Genomic DNA, 16,691 nt, shown 5'->3' with positions numbered 1-16,691 from the left:
GGAGGCACATGGCTTAATCAATAGGTCACGTCCTAACAAGTTCGCTGGTGTTTTTTAGTGAATGTACAAATGAATGACGACATGAGGGCAGTTGGGGTTAGAGAGGAAGATGCAGAAGATAGGCTAGGATGGCAAAGGATGACACGCTGTGGCAACCCCTAACAGGACAAGCCGAAAGGAAAAAAAGAAGTCATTTCATTATCATCACCCTGTTGTTGGCTTGAATACATTTTGAGGTTTGTCTAAATCTAGGCTCATCTCCGGACAGGAGGTCAGAGTCAGCTTTAAGAGTGGTCTGTCGTGGATTGCAGTCCTGAACATAGCCTCCTCTGAACCAGACTGTCCAGGTTGGCGTCTACTTGATTCAGTCCAAAGTTTAGTACAATTAGTCAAGTGCTCAAATGGGTCGTTTAACATAGGGGAAAGAAGTCGGTGCGGCCGTGACAAGAATGGGGAATCTCTCTCTGACAGCTGTTGCCAGACTTTCAAAGTGTGCTCTCAATATGGTTCCATTGGGTACGTTAAGTGTGCCTGCAGCTGTCTCAATTTCTCGTTCAATACTAGTGCATGACCTAGATGCTGCTTGTCTTCAGTCTCCCACGCGGAGTGTATACCCCTGTAAATTTTCCACAAAACTAGACAGCCAGGCATTACCACCAGAAGAGAGACAAGGCAAGCGAGCAGTAAGACAATCAACATCTTTAAGATCAAATGGCTCATATATTGGAACTGCTGGAGCCTCTATCATAGGCAGCAAAGCAAATTTATTTGTATAGCGCATTTCATACACGAGGTAACTCAATGTGCTTTTCATGATTAACGGCATTTGAAAACAAAGAGATAAAACATTTGAAATGGGATAAAAACAATAAAAATGACAAACACAATATAAAAAAACAAAACCCCATACAGTGCAGGTAATATGATTAAAAAGTGGATATATTCTAAAAAGTATGAAAAAAGAAGAGTTTTCAACATTGTAGCATTTTGTTTGCTTATTATATAATAATATAACATATAATAATAATATAATAATAGTCGTTGTGTTATTTCCGCCTCCGAGAGGACGGTTCGCATCAAATCAATAAGACGGTTTTCACCAACCCCCCCTCAGCGCCTCTCGCTTCCTCTGTTCAATGTGTCTTCTTCCTCATTTCCAGTCTCTTTTACTCGTGTCCACATATCAAATACAACTTTTCTCAGCCCCATCTTTTCTTCCGTCATGGGCTCCTTGATGCCCTCAACGTGACATGCCACCTTCCCAGGGATTCGCACCATCGTGTAGTTTCCTGGTCCCATTCCAATGTCCATCTCCCCCACATAGGGCAAAGAGAGAGTTGGATACAGGAGTGCAGTCGGCACTGGTCCGGGAGTAATTGTGCCATCTTCTTTCCTTACTTTGCCTTCGTTCGACTTACCATTACCATTTTTCTTTACTTACTTTACCTTCGTTCGACTTACCATTACCATTTTTCTTCAACGTTGTCATCACCGTCACCGTTACCGTCATTACATGCGCAGTCCGCCTTTCTCTGTACACCTCTTTCAGTCCTCTCTTACACTTGCTCTTTTCGTTCCATGAGCCCTTGTCTAATCTGTCCCTTACATCTTTCATCATCAGTTCGTCCCAATTGCAAATTTTATCCAAATTTGGCTTTTGTCATGATTTTCTTCCTTACTTCCTTTCTTTATCTTTTTTTTTTATCAATATTAGCCATCAATTGCCGCTCAATTTCAATATTGGATTATATTCAGCACATTCACAATCAAATTCACCATCCATGATTATTTTAATTTGGTGCTCACTCTTTTTCAACTAAACCCAACCGAATTCCCATCGCACAACAAATTAGAACTTCTATATTATTGTTTGTTTGTTTTTGTACATCACCTTGCGACATCCCAGGCTCAAACTGACAGGAAACTCTTTGTTTTTCAGGGATCCTATCTCCCTTAAATGTAACAGATAAACCTCACAGTGTAAATGTATGTCTACAATATGCATCAGCTATGACAGGATATACAACTTCTCTTATTCTCACTTCTTTATCTCTTATTTTTACTTCGTTATCATCACATATTCAATAATTCATATGAGGCATGAACAATCTGATGCCAATGACTTCTCAGATTTAGGTAGTTCAATATGAAGAAATCAACACTCAGTAACAGGCTTCTGCTTACCTTTGGTTTTAAGTGGGTCGCGACCTGGAGATTAGGGTTAGGCAGTCAGAAGTACAGGCAATTACCCTCAACTTGTCCATAAAATACTCCTGTGTTTCTCAGATGTCTCCAAAAAATGTCGTCTGTCGACGGCCAATGCCCATCGATCTCCCTCGACTTACGGTCGGGGTCGCCAAGAAACTGTAAAGATTTGTAAGTTGGACCCTACGCGTGTTCACAGATCAAGGAAGAGATGACCAATGATTAGACGAGTTAACAGCAAATGGATTTATTACAAAGGAATGTGCAATACAGACATCCGGGTCTTATCTAGGTATCTGCTGCACACAAGACGAGTGTTTTTTGGCAGGATCGCCCAAAGAAGAAGACAAAAGTTGCCCGGTAACACGAGGTTTTTATATGTTTGGGTCCATGGTAAAAGTGGCTGCTCCCCCAGTCTGGTCTTGGCTGGGATAGTAACTTTCCGCTCCTTGTCTGGTGTCGTTCGTCTCCACCAGCTGGTTTCTACGTACAAAGATCAAGGACAACCACCGTGCTACACAACACATTCTTGTCTGATTAGCAAATGGACAATGCCTTATTTGTTGATTAAATGTATAAGGTCATATTTAAGCAAATAATAAAAATACAATAAAAGTAAAATAGTCCTCAGTAGGAAGATTTAGAAGGCAATGGCAAAAGCAGAGAACAATGTGGTGTAAACTGAGAAAGGAAGAATGTTGACCGGCGTTTTGGAAAGAGGTGAGATAGGCTCTCGATGGCCAGGAGGAGCTCCCGGAAGACTGGAGTATTACAGCCAATGCGATCAGAGACACAGGCAGGAGAGTACTTGGTACTGGTAGGAAAGGGGAGAAAGAGACTTGGTGATACAAGGAAAGTGTTGGCAAAGAAGTGGGACACTGAGGTGACAGAGGAGGGGTGAAAGGAATACACTGAGATGCAACGTCAGGCAAAGGTAGCGGTAAAGCCTATGACAGAGCAGCAAGAGAGGAACTGTGGTACTGCATACATAAGTCTGATGTGGCGGAGAAATATGTTAGAATAGTACAGGGCAGGCATGGTGGCGCAGCTGGAAAGCGTTGGCCTCACAGTTCTGAGGACCTGGGTTCAATCCCAGCACTCCCTGTGTGGGCTTTGCATGTTCTTCCGGTGCCTGCGTGGGTTAGGGTTGAAATTTGATGGCAAACCAATTCTTCACCATGACAAGGTTGCCGCTCTTCTTGATGCTATCCTGCTTCCATCTCTTATAGCGGTGTGTAAATGTGCGGCACAGACCAACTTGTCTGACCCTGTCTCTCAGGGAAATACACATGCGGAAGCCGCTGCCAAAGCGCCATCACATGTGCCACTACCTTTATTCAACCTCACCTCCTCCCTCTCCACTGGCCACTCATCCACTCCACCCCAATATCTACTCGCACTGAACGTGCTGTGTGGTGGCTGTGTGGGGCAACTTTTGAGAATGGATTTTGGATGGGCTCTGACGGTCAGCCTTGTCTCCTTTTTCTTTTTTTATACTAAAATGACACATGGGTTGAACCATGTTTTAAAACGGAGTGGTGGTTTTTGCAGTGCAATGTCTTTGGTTTACAAAAGAGTTTTCCGCTTTTGCAGACAGTTTTTGCAAATCTTGCCTCACATGTGCTTGCTTCATTTCTGGTAAACCATGCCCAGTTACCCAACAGGGGTCACATCCATCACGTACAATCCCATTCCAACATGTAATCAGAATCAGCTTTATTGGCCAAGTGTATAACAACGCACAAGGAATTTGTCTCCGTTAGTCAGTGCTGCCCTGCTGCCACATTCAGAAGAAAGAACAAACATACTAACAAGAACAGAGAACAAGAGAAATTGAGTTATAGATATGCAAGATGCAGTCTTCTTCATTCAGAGCAGTTAAGAGTGCGGTAACGCTCCACATTATGTTAAGCTTGTACAGAGTGGCCTTACCTGTTTGTAGTTCCCATTTCGACCAGTGTAATGACAATTGTGCAAAGGGAGCAGTTTAAAGTGATGATAGTTACTAAATATAATACTAATAGTGATTCACCAGCAGGATATGAGGGCATGTCCCAACAATGGCACAAGGCAGAAAATAGTAGTTCGCTGATCAATAATTTAATGGCCGAATTGCCAGAGGGAAAAAACAGTTTGAATGCCTGATAGTTTTGACTTACACTGATCGGTATTGCCTACCCAAAGGAAGGAGGTGGAAGAGCAGGTGCCCAGGATGTGGAGGGTTCGAAAGGATCCTACCTGCTCTGGACCTAATTCAAGTGACGTGCAAGTCTCCAATAGAGGGTTGAATGGTACCGACAACCCTTGCAGCGGTTTTGATTGTCCGTTGCAGTCGGAGTTCGGCATTTTTTTGTGGCAGCGCCAAACCAAACTGTGATAGGATTACACAGTGCTGATTGGATGACTGCTGTACAGAACTGTCTCAGCAGCTCTTGTGTTATGTGTGTTTGTATTTTCATTCTTTATTCTCTTTATTTTTCTTTCATGCTTTTAAGTTGTTATTTATGCGGTTCTTTTGTGAAGTGGTTTCCTTTCATACTGTTAAGTTATTATGATGCAGATCTTTTGTGTTACCAGCAAAATGGAGTTTATTCTTGAGCACTTTATTAGGTTCCTTCCCCTGAATCAGTCTGTGATTTGACAAGTCTGATCTTTTTCATCTTGCAAGTCATTTCCGACTTAATGCCACACCTGCTATGAGAAAATTCTAAATTTTAAAATTGTTCTGAGTCATTACAATGTTGAGAAAATCTTTGTTCCTGGTGTTTTGGCCTTGGTTGAGGAACCTTCAGACATTTTGTAATTAAAGAAACTGGAATTACAACTTCAGACTGAAAAAGAGAGACAAAGGAAAGAAGAGATTTAACTTAAGAAACTTGAAAGGTCCTCTGATTCAGTTAGTTCATCTTTTGATATTACACAGGATGCCAAAATGGTCCATCCTTTCAATGAGAAAGAATTTGATAAGTACTTCCTCTACTTTAAGAAAGTTGCTGAAAACCTTAAGTGGCCTAGAGCCAAGGACTATGCTATTGCAAATAGTTTTAAAGGGAAAAGCTGAGGATGGATATTTGGCCCTTTCTGTCGAGCAAAGTTCTGATTATGATTTTGTCAAAAAAGACCCCACTGGAAGCTTATGAGTTAGTGGTGGAAGCGTACCATCACAAATTTAGAAATATTAAAAAAAAGGGACAAAGCAAGCTTTTTTGAATTTGCTCGGGTAAAGGAAACTTTGTTTGATAGGTGGTGTGGTTAAAAGTGGGTTTCAGAGTGGCAGAGATTGAGGCAGTTAGTTTTGATTGAGGAATTTAAGCAGTGTGTTCATTCTGCTCTCAGGACTTATTTGGATGAACAGAATGTCAAAGCCTTCCATGATGCAGCTGTGTTGACAGATAATTATTTTTTGACTCACAAGAGTTCTTTTCAGTCTCCTGGAAACTCCAGGTTTTTTCGCCAAAAGACTGCTGATCATACAGGGTTAAGTGGTGATAAGGCAGGTTCAAATTCTTCTGACAAGCAGTCACATTCTTCTTCCAATCCCAAGTCTTCTAGTGTGACTCTGGTCCGATCTGTGCTTATTGTCAGAACCCTGGTCACTTGATTTCTGCTTGTAAAAAGTTCAAGGCTCCTGGCCGTTGTAAGCACAAAAGGTTATGTCATGTGAAAATTATTAAGAAATATCATGATAGGATTGAGACCAAACAAGTTAGTTGTGTTGCTACAAGACTCTCCTCCCCAGTTAATGATTGTACAGTTGATGATGATACAAGCGTCAATGACAATGCTGATGTTGTTAGTGATGTCAAGTTTGATGATTTGAGAAATATTGCTTTACCAAAGTTGTGCAATTCTGATGTGCTAGCTCACCTCGATGAGAAATTGACACATTGGTCAGCTGATCAGAAAGCTGAACTATCACATTTGCTTTTTGAGTTTCCTCCCCTGTTTCCAGATGTGCCTGGCCGCACATGCCTGGTTAGCCTTACATGATGCAGCAGTGTTGACAGATAATTATTTTTCTATTCACAAGAGGTCTTTTCTGTCTCCTGGCAATTCCAGGTTTTTTCGCTAAAAAAGACTGCTCATCATATAGGGTCAAGTGGTGATAAGGCAGGTTCAAATTCTTCTGACAAGCAGTCACATTCTTCTTCCTCCAAGTTGAATTCTTGGGGCATGTTGTAGGGCACGGCCTGGTACAACCAGCTGGGGCTAAAGTGGAGTTTGAGTTTGCAAGGATTCAATCTTGTGATCAAGCATATTAAAAGTCGAGACAATGTTTGTGCTGATGCATTTTCCAGAGCGTAAAGTTGTGTTTGATTCTTCTGTTTTTGTTTCTGTATTTTCTGTTTTAACATGCTTTAAGTGTTGCTTAGTTACATTACAACAGAAAGTTTCACTGTAACTTCCTTTTCCTTAAAGGGAAGAGTGTTATGTGTGTATTTTCATTCTTTATTCTCTTTATTTTCCTTTCATGCTTAAGTTAAGTTGTTATGATGTGGGTCTTTTGTGATATGGTTTCCTTTTATACTTTGAAGTTATTAAGATTCAGATCTTTTGTGATGCGGAATTCTGGAATGTTATAGAGCTCGTGCACCTACGTCACCGAAATCACATAACTGGCCATCTTACTGGTCTAGCAAAGCATTGCTCAATGCTAAGTTGGTTGGAGACGACACGAAAATGTCTTATAGCAAGACGCCCAGAGTCTTGTCAGATACTGTTAGACATTTAGAAGGTGAAAATAAACGAAGGTACGTGGAAAAATTAGATAAACTTGGCAACCAGGACCCGTATTTAATAATAATTTAAGTCGATGTTTTCGGCGATAAGAAATTGGACTGTTAATTCGCTTCCGCTTGTCTTGGACAACTATATATACACATGTATCTTGTGTGTAAGTCATGAAGATTTACACAGAAAAGTTTGAAAGCATATAAAAGTCTGGCCGCATACAAATACTTCGTTATGGATCTGTTCTCATCAGGAATAAATCCCACAGACACGGTTTTGACGGCTCGTGAACACAGAAGCCTTCTGTGTTAACCCGGAATCCATCGAGCTCTTCAGCTAGGTATCACTACAAATATCAATATTTAAATAAATGACCTCTGGTTTTACACAAACTCGCATTCATTAACTATAATTGGGAAAAAAAAAAAGACGATGGTTTTGGGCGGCTCGTGAGTACGGAAGCGTTCGGGCACGTTAACCTCTGCCGAAATCCATCGATCTTATCAGCTAGTATTCAATACACATACCAATATTTAAATAAATGACTCCTGGTTTTACACAAACACACATTCATTAACTATGATTGGGGGAAAAAAAAAGTCCTCTTCAAGGAACGTAGATGGAAGCGATTGCGGCCACACTTAACCTCCGTGAACCTCTGCGACAGAATGTTGTTTTTTTTCAAATGCATTGTTCTCAAATGAGCCAACTTGGCATGATCAATACTTCTTGGTAATTTGAGATTGAAAAGAATAATTACTACCTGAAATGAAGCGATCACTACACTGGCGCGTGTGTATTTTGGTTGGACACGATCCATCATGTTTAATTGTCGAAATCCATCGATATTTTCTGGTCTTTTCAGCTGGTATTCCATAGAATGATCTCTTTGAATATCTGCCTCGTCTGTTGTGATAACCAACAGCACAACAAGTCTTGGGTATTGTAAATATCCTCCTCCGGTTCATTGTCTCCCACAATGTCGAGCATGGCGCAGTGAAAATGGTGAAGTCACGTGCACGAGCTCTATGTAAGGACGAGAAAGACGGTCAACGGGGCTTCATACCACTGCACCGCTGCTTGGTACAAATACACGGACGCCTGCTGCCTTTCGTCTTAGGACATTTCTAGAACATTCGCTCACTTGGAATATTTGCTGGAAAGAACATTTGCCTGTTTGGGAACATTCGTTCAAGGTTGGCGACTATTCGCTGTTTGGCTCGACGACTTGGTCTTTGAACTTCTATTTCGTGTCAGTTCTTTTATCGTGCCTGTGTTGTATTGTTCTGTGTGTGATTAAGTTGTTTTTAATGCAATACAACTACTTCGTCACATTTTGCTGGTTTGAAGAAAGGGGATTTTAATCTAAATTCACACTAACTAACACTGGTGACAGGCATGCTTCCCCAGAAGCTGCAAGAGGTACATCCTTTGCTGGGCTTTTTTGAGTTTAGAGTTGATGTTCATCTCCCACTACAGGTCCTGTGAGACTGTAATTCCCAAGAACTTGAAGGTCTCGACAGTTGGCGCAAGATAGTTGGACAGCATCAGGGGCAGATGTGGTGAAGGATGGCAATAACTGTGTTGTCATATGCAAACTTCAGGAGTTTGACAGTCAGGTGTCTCGATGTGCAGTCATTTGTGTAAACAAGAAGAGCAGAGGGGAGAGGACACAACTTTGGGTGCCCCGGTCCTTATAGTGCCAATGGATGAGGTGGTGTCCCCCAGCCTCACCTGCTGTGTCCTGCCTGTTAGGAAGTTGTAGACCCACTGGAAGATGGAAGGCTACATGCTGAGCTGGAGGAGAGGAGGTCAGTGATGATGGTGTTAAACGTTAATGATGGACTTTGTAGAATTAACACCCTGTGGAGGCAAGAAATATTGCGTAGTTATGGTCAACATGTTTTCAAAATGCATTGATTTCCAGTGTTGTTGACTGAAATTATTCCCAGATGGGAAATTCTGAAAAACTTTCATCTGACAATGGGAGACAATTTGTCAATGAGGTGATGACTCAACTTTCGGATAGACTACAATTTGACCTCAAAACACATTGTAATTACCATCCCAAGTCTGGCAATGCAGTAGAAAAATAAAATGGGATTATCAAAGTTGAATTGAGTAAATGTGAAGACACGAGATTAAATTGGATCAAGTGTCTGCCAATTGTCTTGTTGTATATGAGGATACATATGGGTCCAAGGCACAATCTGTCCCAGTTTGTTGGACTGCATCCTCCAGGCTTGCCGATGGACACACACCTTTGCGAGGACAATATGATCAGGTATTGTACATCTTTGGCTAACTTGCTCACTGATGTCACGAAACAAGTTAATGCAGCTCTACCGAGGGTGGCAGATAGACTCTTGCATGATGTCAAACCCGCTGACTTCGTGCTGATAAAGAACCTCCGACAGAAAACGTGGAGGCATCAGCGCTGGGTAGGCCCTTTTCAAGTTTACCTTTTGACCAATACTGCAGTGAAGGTTGCTGAAAAGGCTACGTGGGTTTACGCATCACATTGTGTGAATGTCCCAACACCTCCAATGGTCCTGAATCCTCCACTCTCCTCATCTTCTACAGCAATTGTCCATAAAGATCATCAAGAACAAAAAGGTCAGCCTTTAAAGAATGAATAACCTCTATGAAAGAGGGTGCACTTTCCTCATCCTGAATCTGCTACATACTTGACGACGACCCGGTTATGATAGATTTTCTTAAACTGGTGGTGTGAATTTGTGGTTGAACAAGGTTGTTGTTTTATTGATGTATGATGATTTGCTGTTTCAATTTTTATACCTTAGCTTTACTTTTTCTCTTTCTTCTTGGTTGTTTTGGTTCGCTTTTGCTATTAGATCATTAATGTTTCGTGCTTAGTTACTTGTTTGCCTTTGTTTTTAGTGTTTTGATTACTATTTTTTTATATTTGCATTTTAATCGGTAGGGTTTACTGGTGCAGTAGTTTATTACGTTGGACTAATCCAATGGGGAGAAACTATGTCGGCAGATGTGTGTTTTTCATATATACTGAATATTAGTTCCATTAGTTTTGCCTTCAACTTAAACAAGTTTTATCCTGTTGTGGCTTCTAGTTCTCCTGGTCAGGCTGTTCCTCATGTGATCTTGTTTTTACTGGGTCCACGTGTATACAGCTGGACATAGGTAGGTAGGTAGGTAGGTAGGTAGGTAGGTAGGTAGGTAGGTAGGTAGGTAGGTAGGTAGGTAGGTAGGTAGGTAGGTAGGTAGGTAGGTTATTCTCTTTCTGTCACTTTCATATAACTAAAGGACTTTTTGTCTGATCTTCATTGAACGGAAAAACTACAATACAACTTGCGTTTTTAGTGATCTTTTTGTGAATATTGGCTTGCTTATAAGTGTGTCACAGCCTTTTCATCATGGTATTTCATTGTGTCTAATGGTTGCAAGAACATACAGAAAAAGGGGGCTGACACTTCAGGCATTGTTTACTTTTTGCTGGGCATTCAGATAATTTACTGTATTATCCTCCACACTTGTTACACATCTTGACAGAGGTCTTTGGGCTGTCAATATAGTTTGCGGTGGATAACGTGAACCTCGTTAACCAACAGCTTGAGTTCTGTCCCAAAGTGCTCAAATGACTCACAGTTACCTTGTGCCTTCTCATGAAACTTATAACTAGCAAATATAGGGTTTGCTTTCAGATTGAGGTAATCAGAGAATTTTTCATAATAGGTTTTTAGCAACTTATCTTTGTCTCCAGTCAGTGTCCACGTATTCCCGACATCCCGTGCTTTTTTGCTGATCCACAGCAGGAGGAACTGCACTTTTCCTTGTCAGCTCTGTTTTTAAGCAGTCCCGTGAACTTGAGTTCAGCATGTTGCTTGAATCTCCGCCATGCATCTGGTAAATTGGATGAGTCCCAGTCCATCCTCGGGCTTGGAACACCGAACGTACGCCTCCATCGTCGTCACTTCGTCGTCGTCTTCGGTCGTCCCCCGTGAATCTGTAGTTATACTACCGTCACTCTGACACCATGTTATGATCTTGCTGTGGAGTTATTGAATAGCGTAGGCATGAGTCCAACCGTACTTTTTAACATGGGTGATATTTATTTCGCTTCACCCCTCCCCGCCAACCTCTCTAGCTCACTTCCTTATCATCATGTTTTGTCACGCCCCGCTGACGTCGACACAATCACAAATCCACCACACTTGCTATATAGGAGAAGTACTATAGCTCAATCTAATAATAATGAGACGATACTTCCTCTCGAGTTTCATATGTGGCTTCTTTCTTTATTCCTCACTCCAGCACAAGCGCCTCTGTTAAAGAAATCATTCATATATTCTCATTTTGTACATACTGTAGTTGGTTACACATCACCACCTAGCTTCTACTTTTGAACTCATTGTCTTGAAAACCAATGTCATCAATCAGACAGATGTAATCAATCAAACAGTCACACACATACATACACTCATCATGCGAGTGATGTGAAAAAAAGAAGCTGCAAGGGGACACGAGTTGGAGTTGGTTGGAAGCAGGGAGAGGTCTTGTCGCTCCCCTTCCAGCAAGTAAAACTTGAAACCTTGTCTGTTCGTCTTCTTTTAATAGAGTGTCAAGCTTTTTAAACCTGACATTTGGTCCTTCGAGTCGGATCCCAACACACCACCTACCATCGAGGAGGGAGTAGACACACCGAAGTCTGTCGACAGCCAGGAGCATTTAGCTGTTCCTGAAGAAAAGCCCTGGTGGGATGTGAATTTGTGGCCAGGCCGGTGCCAGAGTCCAATCTCCCCTCGGTGGACGGAGGTTGAGGGGATCACGAACAACTGGCATCCAAACAACACTTGAACCGGTAAGTAAGGCTACTCAGCCAGAAGGAGGCTTATGGCTATTCCTCAAGAAGGAGGTTGAAGGCTACTCCGCCAGAAGGAGGTTTTAAGGCTATTCCGCCAAAAGGAGGTTTAAGGCTACTCCACCAGAAGGAGGTTTTAAGGCTACTCCGTCACAAGGAGGTTTAAGGCTACTCCGCCAGAAGGAGGTTTCGAGGCTACTCCACCAGAAGGAGGTTTCGAGGCTACTCCGCCAGAAGGAGGTTTAAGGCTACTCCGCCAGAAGGAGGTTTCAAGGCTACTCCGCCAGAAGGAGGTTTTAGGTTTTATAGTGCTTTTAGTAACCATCACGTACTTGTGGAATCATACGTCATGGATGGAAACCTAATGATGCTAACAGAAGTCTGTGTTCCGGTGAGGTGCACAAGGTAGTGGATTAGGACTTGGGTCCTAAAAAGGACAAGTAGTCTCTAAAGAACAAACATAGAAAATCAATATGGTGAGCGGAAACAGTTAGTCTGCCCTGGAGGCGATGTAAATTTTATGGAAGAATGTTTACTGGGCAACGTGATGTTTCTTAAAGAAATGAAGAAGAAAAAAAGAGAAAAATAAGATGGCTTCAATGGCAAGTTAACAGTTGAAGTTGGCAAGTGTTTCAGGGAAGTAAGGTAAAGACAAGATTAAAACTTACATCTTGGGATGGTGAGAGGTTGGTTAAAATGGGCAAGAAAGAGAAAGGCAGGAGAGTCAGCTGAAGTAATGCAAGCAGTGGCTATATTAAAAGAAGCTCCAACAGTTTAGAACAGGCTAAAGAAAGTGAGAGGCAGAAAGAGAGCTGTAAGAAAATCTTGGGAAAAAAAAGAAAAAAATGCTGTCTCCCTGGGAAATACATTTGCTGATAATAGTGCCAAGGAGGCAGCAACAGGAAAATATGGCACACACATATTGACACAATCACAAGCCCCCAACCCTCCTATTGATTAAACAGTTCTAAAAGATCCGCAAAACATGCTCCTCGAAGTGAAACCCAGCGATGGCTTACAGGAAAAACTGAATTAGAAGATAATATACATTGGGGGTCTCAAACTGGCGGTCCGCGGGCCATTTGTGCCACCCAAGATGATATTCTGCGGCCCCACCTTACTTACTATGAATTTTAAATGATTGTGTGGCCCTGAAGTTTTATATGAATGGCACTTTACGGTGTTGTGTGCGGAGCTGGTGAACCTACCAATCACAGTGGGGTTGTGGCTTTCGGGTTGTGACAGTGACAAGTCCTGATGCAAGCTGAGAAACATTTTTCATTGAGTGAAAGTTAGTGATTTTGCCATGGAGAGTTTTATTAGTTTTGTGCACAACCTGTTTACACCAGCTTTCTTGCTTATCTTATTTTGTGCTTTAAAAAAAAAGACATTTTTAAAGTTTCTCTTTCAAATTGTGTGCAACCAGGATGCCTGAGGGTGTAGTGGTACACAAGACTGCGTTTGGTGTGGGCAGTGTGACATCAATTCCCGCTCAGTGATGGTGTCGATATCTGCCCTGTGACTGACTGGCGACCAATTCAGGGTGTAGTCCGCCTTTCGCCCAAAGTTACCTGGGATAGGCTCCAGCTTTCCCGCAACTCTTGTGAGGATAAGCAGCTTGGATAATGACATGATATGACAAATTTTGTGCATGTACGCTGAGGCTGCGTCCCAGCCTCAGCCAGAATGGGCCTCCAGCGGCCCCGAGGTGAATTGACTTTTGAGACCACTTATATAGTACATAATCAGTGGAAAACCTGTATTAGCAAAAAAGAAATCTGTTTAAAACAATTTTGAGTCATGGGCCTTGCCATGTCTCAACAGCAGGGATTGTCATGGTAGATATTATACAGACATTTTCGCACCTTTGGATTCAATTCTTACTCACAAACTTTTTGTAGATCATGTCTTAATTGCTGCAAACTCAATACTTAGTAAAACTGTATATGAAAATAACCCCAACAGATAAAGGATTGTTCCCATTTGAAATTCTATCTGGTAGAATATTTACACTGCCTATGATAGAGCAGCCAGTCCAGCAGTCAGAAGAAGAAAATACTTTGGCTGATTGGATGAAAGCGATGCTGCAAACTAAAACTGTTAAAGAAGCAAATGATCTGCCGCCTACTGTGCCTTCTATACAGGTGCTGTTGGTGTCCATTGGTGATTGGGTACTGAGAAAAGTCATCAAGAGGAAGTGTTGGTCCTTACCTCGCTGGGAAGGTCCCGACCAGATGTGCTGACCACTCCCACAGTGAAACGTTCCCACACGGATACACCTGTCCCACTGTGCGCCTGTGGCTCCCTTTTCATTCAATGACGAGTAGCCGTGGACGTCTGGCTACAAAGGGTGGGGTAGCAATAGGCTGCCCTGGTCTCAAACCGGTGAAGAATTCAGCTGATCCGCGCTTGAGCATGTTAGATAAAGGAGAGCCACTATTGGGACTACTGGCCTTTTTGCTGATCGGAGCATGGCTCCTCCGCACAAGCCAGTCTGGGACTGTACGTGTTTGTCACTGGATCTATGGACATGAATCATCATGGAGCAAGGACAATCCCACCTCTCCAATGGACACCAACGTCTGGTACTCGTATGTGAAGATGGTGTCCCTCCATGGACAACCAATGACAAATCAATAAGTGTGGTGAAGCTGGAACTACTCAGACGCCCCGCCATGAAAAGAAGTCTGCAGTAGCGATGAGTCTGACAATACCAGCAATTCCACATACTGGTCCCAGACGTCATCCCAGGCCAGGAAAGATGCAGACAGCACCATCTGAGGTCTTCAGGACGGACCTGATCACCACCATGAAGGTGCACAACTTGTACCAGCTCAACGCAGAGGATTACTACGTCCTTGGGATCCATGGAAGCAGAAGCGGGAAAAAGGGTGTCCAGGTGCCCGTTACCCCGTACTCCATCCCGGAGCCCATGGCCCGGGCGCTAACCGACAAAAGCAAGGAACTCATGTTCGTCAGGCCCGAGAAGTTAATCCACAGGTCTGCCACCGTGCCCCTCAGTTATGTGGACATGAAAACTTTGGCGGAGGGCATGTGTCACTACGACCTCAACGAGGAACACGTCACTGGGCTTCAGGTCATCAACGACGAGTTTGCAAGGTTGGGCCTTGCGACTGGATGAATTCGCCAGGGAGTGCTCCTTGGAGGAGTTTGAGCGCCGTTGTCATAACAACATGACACACACTACCGAGACACAGTAGGGCCTTGGCATCGAGTACAACGAGAATGTGGTGTGCGACATGCCAGTTCCCCACAACAATTAGATGGTGCTCTGCAACAAGTGTGTCTGCATCCACCAGGTATGTTACGGCATACAAAAACTCCCAAAGAGCAGCTGGCTGTGTCGGATATGCACCTTAGATATCCTGCCAAAGTGCCAGTTGTGCCCGAAGAAGGGCGATGCTATCAAGCCCACCCGCAGTGGAACAAAGTGGGTCCATGTCAACTGTGCCTTGTGGATCCCAGAGATGAGTAATGGGAAACCGGAGAAGATGGAGCCCGTCACCAACGTGTCCCACATTCCCAGCAACAGGTGGGTGCTCAAATGCTGCCTGTGTAAAGAAAAGATGGGATCCAGCATCCAGTGCTCTGCCAAAAACTGCCGCATTGCCTTCCACGTGACTTGCGGCCTCCACTGTGGCCTGGAGATGACCATCATCACCCAGAACGACAAAGTCAAGTTCAAGTACTACTGGCCCAAGCACTCGGGCCTTAAGGGCAGTGACTGTAGAGTGGGACTCCACCACTGAAGTTGAAAATGAGGAAAGAGTCGGGAGCAAAAAGGGCAAAGTGAGAGGAAGGGTTAGAGGGGACAATGAAGAGGACACGGCCGTCCTCGGCCTCATCCCTTTCACCTCGTCGTCCCCCTCCCCGTTGCAGTGATCCTTGTGTCTGTTTATCAATGTGACCCGCAGGAAAAGCGTGTCAATGTCCGCAACATGAAATTGCTAGAGTTGGAGAAGGTCTTCTACCAGTTTGTGGATGCCGAGGAAGTGGGCCATCACCTCAAGATGGCATCCGAGACAGTTGACTTTCTGTACCAGTACTGGAAGCTGTAGCGCAAAGTTAACTTCAACCAGCTGTTGAAAATCAATCAGGCAGATGTAATCAATCAAAGAGTCACACACACATACACATACATACGCTCATCATGTGATTGACATGAATAAAAAGAAGCTGCAAGGGGACACGAGTTGGACTTGGTTGGAAGCAGGGAGAGGTCCTGTCGCTCCTCTTGCAGCAAGTAAAACTTGAAGCCTTGTCTGTTCGCCGTCTTTTAATAGAGAGTCAAGCTTTTTAAACCTGACAGCCTTAATCGCCTCTGGTTACAGTGTTCGTTTGTCAAAGGACTTTCAAGATAAAAGATCAAACGGTAACTATAGCCAAAACATTACAGTATACACTTATCGTTTCCTAGTCATGATATGTAGACACGATCTTGCTGTCCAAAATGGCGTTGTAAACAAAAAACACGTGGTTGGCATGATGTCAGTGAAAAGTATCTCTTAGGCCAGGCATATAACCCTTGAGTTTGTCACTCTCATTGGCCAATTTGTTGTGCTCGAGACTGCAGTAGTCTGAATGAGTATATGAGCCTCTTTTTAGATATCTGCTTTGCTGTCATGGCCAGCGTTTTGTGCCACTACAGCCAACTCAAGTTTTGTTTTTGCCTAGAAGTAATTCAAACACGTTTTCATGATTTTGAACCTTGCCTGTTACCCCATGTTTTTTGCCACTGCCTTATTTGGACTGTTTACCTGTGTATGACATCTGCCTCGAATAAAACCAGCCTTAAAATCATGTCCCTGCCTCGGAATCCTGCATTTGAGTCCATGTCATATGCCCATGACAACATGAGGATGACACCCTTCATCCCAGCGAACTTTCCTCACGT

At 43.1% G+C, this 16,691-nt stretch overlaps 1 pseudogene; it reads left to right on the top strand.

The window, feature by feature from the left end:
• Positions 1 to 14,512: 14,512 nt before the first annotated feature.
• LOC133496847 (protein Jade-1-like) lies at positions 14,513 to 15,914 on the top strand (annotated as a pseudogene).
• Positions 15,915 to 16,691: the final 777 nt, after the last annotated feature.

This window comes from Syngnathoides biaculeatus, chromosome 23 (assembly GCF_019802595.1).
Source record: "Syngnathoides biaculeatus isolate LvHL_M chromosome 23, ASM1980259v1, whole genome shotgun sequence".
NCBI classification, from domain to species: Eukaryota; Metazoa; Chordata; class Actinopteri; order Syngnathiformes; family Syngnathidae; genus Syngnathoides; species Syngnathoides biaculeatus.
The sequence above is the reverse complement of the archived record's forward strand: the minus strand, read 5'-3'. Positions and strand labels throughout refer to the sequence as shown.